This window comes from Eucalyptus grandis, chromosome 3 (genome assembly GCF_016545825.1).
Source record: "Eucalyptus grandis isolate ANBG69807.140 chromosome 3, ASM1654582v1, whole genome shotgun sequence".
Taxonomy (NCBI): Eukaryota; Viridiplantae; Streptophyta; class Magnoliopsida; order Myrtales; family Myrtaceae; genus Eucalyptus; species Eucalyptus grandis.
In genome coordinates this window covers 34,835,139-34,841,864 of record NC_052614.1, presented here as the reverse complement: position 1 = coordinate 34,841,864, position 6,726 = coordinate 34,835,139, and the positions used below count along the sequence as shown (strand labels likewise).

The window sequence follows — 6,726 nt, the reverse complement described above, 5'->3', positions numbered from 1 at the left end:
TATCTCCAAAGAGGCATCTGTACCGAGTGGACCCCATAGAAAATGTATTCACCTTTTTGCACTCATGTGTGCAGTGTGCATCTTTAATTTTTCATGAACGTTGACCATGCCTCTCTTCTTACCATATATAATGCAAAAAAAATAAGAACGGATGTCCCAATCATCTAAAGACGTAAATTACTTTGCAATTCTCATACACCAGTTAAGTCTAAAGGTTTCATTTGGGCAGGTGGCTTTTATCCATGGCAGTTTGTATGATTTGAACAAATATTTTCGGTTCTTCAAGTAGAAAATTCTTAAGGCCATGACCAACTGCTTGAACCCTAGGTTGAGACTCCTATATATACACCAGCACTCCAACCTCAGTTCTCGCAACAACAAGAACAATTTCGTTCCTGTGCAATAACAACAAAAAGGATGAACCTTCCTTGTTTAGGAAAGAAGCTGTGTGTCTTTGTAGTGCTCCATGGCCTAAACTAGTCTGCATCTGCAGGTCCTTTTGCTTCCTCTTTTCTCATTTACCGCTTCTTGCTCCTCCGAATCAACTCCTTTTTGCATCCAAGTTTCTACTTCGTCTTCCTCGTTCCCTGGCTTCTGGGTCCTCAAGGACTTAAGGCCACGGACCAATTCCTTTAGGCCCAGGGACTTGGATCTGTTCTTCACCTCCCGTCTCTGCGGCAACCGTCTCAAACGCATGTCCACGGTGGAGATGGGTCTTTTCAATTCCCAGCTTGTTGTGATGACTATCCTGATGTTCATCGGAGGGAGGTTTCACTTCCCTTGTTGAAACTAACTTACCAAAACGAAGCTCTGGTGGCTTATCAAACCAAAGAAAAAAGTCGCCTCTGTCAATAGCAATCTCTACCCCTCGAACCCAACAAACGACATCGTTGACCACATAGAGTTAGGTGAAATAACGAACTTAGATCGCCCGAACTCACAAGTAGACCCCACTTGTACAGATCACGAGACGAGTCCTTAGATCTTGACCATCTGAAATATTGTTCCGTTAGATTTTTTGTGTTTTGTAGTGTTAGGTTACCTTATAGGAGTCCATGTTCTCGGTGTTGCCATGGTTGTGCTTTATATGAAACGTGTTTCTAGCGCTAGAGACGTGCTGAAGACGAAGGGTCTCAAAATGATGACCTTTTCAGTCTTCACCATCGTGTCGACCTTTGCTAGTTGCGGGTTTGTCCCCACAAATGAAAACATGATTGTCTTCAGCAAAACTCCGGCCTCCTCTTGATTCTCATCCCTCAGGTCCTTCTCGGGAACACGTTGTTCCCGTCGACCTTACGGTTCACGATTTGGCTCATGGGGAAATTCTGGGTCAAAGCAGAAATGATGTACTTGTTGAGCAGGACAAGTGAAGTTGGTTACAAACACTTGCTTCCAAGCCTCTACTCGTCGCTACTGGTGGTCACGGTGTTGGGGTTTATTGGTGTTCAGTTTGTAATATTTTTGCTCCATGCAGTGGGATTCAGAGTTGCTGAGTGGATTGAGCTCGTATGAGAAAATCACGGGTGTGCTTTTCAGTGCGTGAACACCAGATATACGAGGCGAGACGATCGTCGATCTGTCGCAAGTTGCTCCTGCCATCTTGGTGGTATTCGTCGTCATGATGTGAGTCTCTCTCTCTCTCTCTCTCTCTCTCTCTCTCTCTCTCTCTCACCTAGCCATTCACTAATAAAATATTTGGCTGGCGATTTGGAAAAAGAAAAACAAAGGAATGTACATAAATTCCTGCCTATAATTTATTCTTCTTAAACCAAATAAAAGTCGCATGTAAAACAGTTTCTCACCTTGCCGCTTCCTATCCCCACTCTCCGTGTCTTATGATAGAAACATGGGCGTCTAGAGAAGCGAAACGTCAATCAATTTAGTTATTGACATGTGGCACATTATCTTGAAAAGTAAGTAAATGGTTTGGACGTATTTGAAAATGACTGCATCACCATCTCAAAGGGTCTTCCCCTTACTTGTAACGATTTCCATCTGACTTTTAACATAGTTATGATTTGTTCGTAAATTACTAAAATATTGACTCTTAAGGAAGGTTGCTAAAATAATTGCATTATTGAAGGATGAATAATCTAAAGCATTATTATGCGGCATTATTGGAGCTTTTCTTCAGTGTATTTGGGGCATTGTCCGAGGTTTTATGTTCATGCCATAATAGGTCAACTCATTTTTGTCACTTAGTCACTATTTGTATTCGAATTAAATATGGTGATGACGAAGATTGGCCAGATGCGACTTGATAAGAAAGTGGAGATTGGTTATATATTGCACGTTGAAAACTCTCTTAAGGTTGAGTAACCAAAACAACTTATGAAAACTGTCAATAATAAATTCTCCTAGACCAAGATGCCCCAATATGTACACACACTTAGGTCAACTGTGTAATGAGCTTTAATAACTTGGCGATTTTCACGACCCATGATTTTCAAGAATTTCACTGAAACAAGTAAGATTAATTTTAATAGAAAGGGCATTTTATTTAGCATTTGAGTTATTTGACCAGTGTTTTCGGAACATTAGTCAATTTTTATAGTGATTTAACTTTCAAAACATCAATTAAACAAGTACGAGAAGAATTACTAAATGGCTGGCAAGTTATAAGTCCTTAGCACAATCCGATTAGAACTCTGTAACCAGCATAAATAACCAGCATCTACCTTGTAAATACATATGCTTCTTTATCAAACCTACCACAACGCCTGATGATAATCAATATCGACCATTCTTCAACTAACAAGTTTGTCATCTAACACGCCGGATGTGCGTAAGTAATGTAAATGATAATGATTACGTGATCTTTGTCCATTAAATACTTTCATGTGTATAATCTTCAGGTACCTTCCCCGTATACCTCGTTTCTACCGGCAAAAGAGGATGAGAGGCTCCCGGGAACAGAGAAGGCAAAGAGCCGAAAAAGAATTACAAGCTACTGTTGGAGAATCTCAAATTCTCACAGCTCTCCTACGTGGCCATCTTTATCGTCATGGTTTTGCATTACAGAGAGGAAAAAGGTGAAGGAAGATCCCCTCAATTTCAATGTGTTGAACATCGTGGTCGAAGTGATAAGGTTAAGCATCTCTATTTCCCTCCTCTGCTTTAAATCTTGTTGTTTAAATGCGGATATCCATATTCATAGATAGTCAAACAGAAATAATACGAGCTACGAAATGATCTATAAATTTCAACACTACAATAAGTTTCAAGACTTTTGTGCATCTAATCAAATAAATGTAAATAAATAAAAATTAAATATTATAGTTTATAAATGGGTAACAGGACAACTGAATTTAATTAATTAGGATTTTTTTCAAAAGAATAGATTCTGAGGCACTGTTGAGTATTATTAGTGCTCACAAGGCACCATCCTCGTTACCACCTCCTCAAATTATTTAGACAATCTCCATGAAAAGGGAAAATTATCCAAAAGTCATAAACCTATTATATGGTAATCAATTAAGTTCTGAATCTTTCAAGTGCGTTAATGTAATCCTAAACTTTTGACAATTTATCCATTTAGTTTTAAACCTTTAGATGTGTCAATTTAATTCTAAATTTTTAGACGATTTGTCAATTTAGTCTTAAACATCCTAATTATGTCAATTTAGTCCTAAATATTTTGGTGATTTACCAATTAGTACTTTACACCAATGAAGCTTTCATGTGCATCAATTAAGTTATAAGCCCTCCAAATGCGTCAATTCAATGTCAACCATTTTATTTAGCACAACCGACGCTGATCTGGATAATATTTAAAATTTTAAAAAATTGAAGTACATTTTTCTTTTTCTTTTTTTCTTTTTTCCCTTTTTCCTCTTGACCATTGCCAACCTTGGGCAGGGATGCTCAAAGCTCGGCCTTGGGCAAGGGTTCCCTTGCTAGGGCTGGCAAGGGCAGCCCATGCTTGCCCAACCAAGGGCAACCTCCCGAGGGGCCTGCAAGAGCAACCTAATCAAACTTGGTGAGGGCAGTTGTTGCCTAGCAAGGGCCTCAAGCTCTCGCTAGTGGAGGGAGAAAAGGAAAAGAGAAAAAAAAAAAAAGGAAAAGAAAGAAAAGAATAGAAAAAAAGTAAGAAGAAAAGTTGAAGAAAATTGTCAACGTTAGCACCGGCAAGTACCATGTAATAGGATAGCTAGCATTGACTAAGCTACCATGTAAGCAATTTACAAGCAAAGCTAGCTGAAAGAACTATGTTAGGAAATCGTAAAAAGTTTAGAACTAAATTGACAAAATTGTCAAAATTTTAAGATTCAATAGGCATAATTGAAAGGTATAGAACTGAATTAGCCGCCATGTAATAGGTTTATGATTGAATTAGCATAATTAAAAGTTTTATGATTGAAATGGCCGCTGTATAATTTTTAGGATATTTTTTCCCCAGTAAAGTGATCCATGGCTTGGCCATGATCCGTGTGAACCGCCTCGAGGACGTCGCCCTCTCCCATTCGAAGACCCTCTAGGCACTTGATCGCACGTTTCCTCACGTTGTTGACCGTTTGCTTGAGTCAAACATTTGGATAATACGTTTCCGTGAGAACGAAAAATAATGTCGACACTTGGTTGTCGGTTAAAGCCTTGCTAGGATGACCAATCATGATCCCCCAGCTCTACGTGATTTTAATTGGTGCTAATCAAATATTCGATCAGCTAGGCCAACGAAAAAACGTATTTGCGTGATTTTCATAGGTGATTACCACATATTGTCAACATTTTCAAGGTCTAAATTATTGGATAAACTATGTTGCAGGAATAACATCACTTATGTAGCCTGGCGCGGTAAAGGTTGCCAAAATAAAAGTTATCTTCTTTTGTTTCGTCAATAGTCACACCCCCCTATTATGAGAGCTCTCAAATCATACTGATATATTAGTGCAATGGCAATCACACGTACTAGATGCGGGTAAATTCATAAGTAATTTGCTTTTGTGTCGTGAAAGTGATAGACATGTATCCATAACATGAACAAACTAGTGTGATGAAGTCACGATTTATGAAATTGCAGCGCATATGGGAATGTCGGATTCACGATGGGTTACAGTTGTGAACTACAACTAAGGCCCGTTGAAGGCTGCGAGGACAAGTGGTATGGATTCTCTGGAAAATGGAGTGATCAAGGCAAAATCATTCTCATCGTCGTCATGATTTTCGGAAGATTAAAAAAGTTTAACATGAAGGGTGGTCGAGCTTGGATACTCTTGTGAGAGAGACAAAAAAGACCTTGTTACACCCCCCACGAGCAAGCAAATGGAGCATCACTAGATCTAGAGATCAGGGCAAAATCATCCTCATTGTCTTCATGATTTTGCTCCTTCAACTTCTTTTTTAATCTTGTCCAGTACACAAGGTGTTCTTACTGTGAAAAATTAACATACCACAGAGTTGGAGGCATAACTAGGTTTAGAGACCACAACGTAGATATCCCGCGTCAATATATCGCATGTAAGACTTGACCATAATTGAAAATTCTCGAGCTTTTTGCTTGTACTTTTTTCAGTTATTACATTGTGCACTAACGGTGGAATTCGGATTCCACCGTCGGGGCACAATATATGGAAATTTCCGGTGGCGTTGACATAGGTACCAAAAAACTGTGACGAAACCAATCCTGCCCATATTATATGCACAATCCCATGCTAACATCCTCCCAGGGCTACAATGGTACCGGAAGTGGAGTATACAAACCTTGATGGAAATGGCTTTTTGATCTTTGACAAGTTGCACACCTTGAGATGATAGCATGCACATCTCCACTCATCTTTGGCCAATAGAAATGCTCTCGAAGAACCTCAAGAGTTTTGTTAATACCAAAATGACCGGCCAATCCTCCACCATGCGCTTCTCGAATTAGTAATTCGCGAAAAGAACTCTTCGACACACATAATTGATTTCCTTTAAAAAGAAAGCCATCTTGCAAAGAATATATATACCTTGAACTCCCCGCTTGCAATTGTTGATGATGGATGAGAACTCCGCATCTTCAGAATAAAGTTCTTTCATTGATTGAAATCCAAGAATCCTAGAGTCCAGAACCGCAAGCATAGAATATCTTCTCGATAAAGCATCTGCTACAACATTAGTGTGCCCGGTTTATATTTTGAGACGAAAGAAAAGGATTGAAGAAATTCTACCCATTTTGCATGTCTCGAATTAAGCTTCCGTTGGCCGCTAATAAACTTAAGCGCCTCATGATCATAATGAAGGACAAATTGCTTTGGCCTCAAATAATGACTCCAATGATCAAGAGCTCCGGACAATGGCATAGAACTCTTTGTCATAAGTCGAATAATTCCTTTTGGAATCGGATAGCTTTTCGCTAAAATATGCCAATGGTTTTTGTGCTTGCACTAGAACAGCACTAATACCAACTCCACTTGCCTCACACTCAACTTCAAATACTTTATCAAAATCAGGAAGTGCAAGAATAAGGTACTCACAAAGTTTCTGCTTGATTATGTCAAAAGCGTTTTGAGCAGCCTTTGTCCATTCAAAAGCACCATTCTAAATGCATTCAATTATAGGAGCCATGACGGTACTAAAGTTTTTGACAAACGTCGATAGAAAGAAACAAGTCCATTAAAACTTCTTACATCAAAAATGGACTTCGGAATCAGCCAAGTCTTCATAGCTTCCACCTTGGTTTGATCAACAGAGATTCCATCTTTGGAAACCACATAACCAAGAAACACAATGCTTGGAGAGAAGAACTCA

At 39.1% G+C, this 6,726-nt stretch overlaps 1 pseudogene; it reads left to right on the top strand.

The window, feature by feature from the left end:
• LOC120291827 overlaps window positions 1–5,250 on the top strand; it is a 7,868-nt pseudogene extending 2,618 nt beyond the window's left edge.
• The last annotated feature ends 1,476 nt before the right edge of the window (window positions 5,251–6,726 follow it).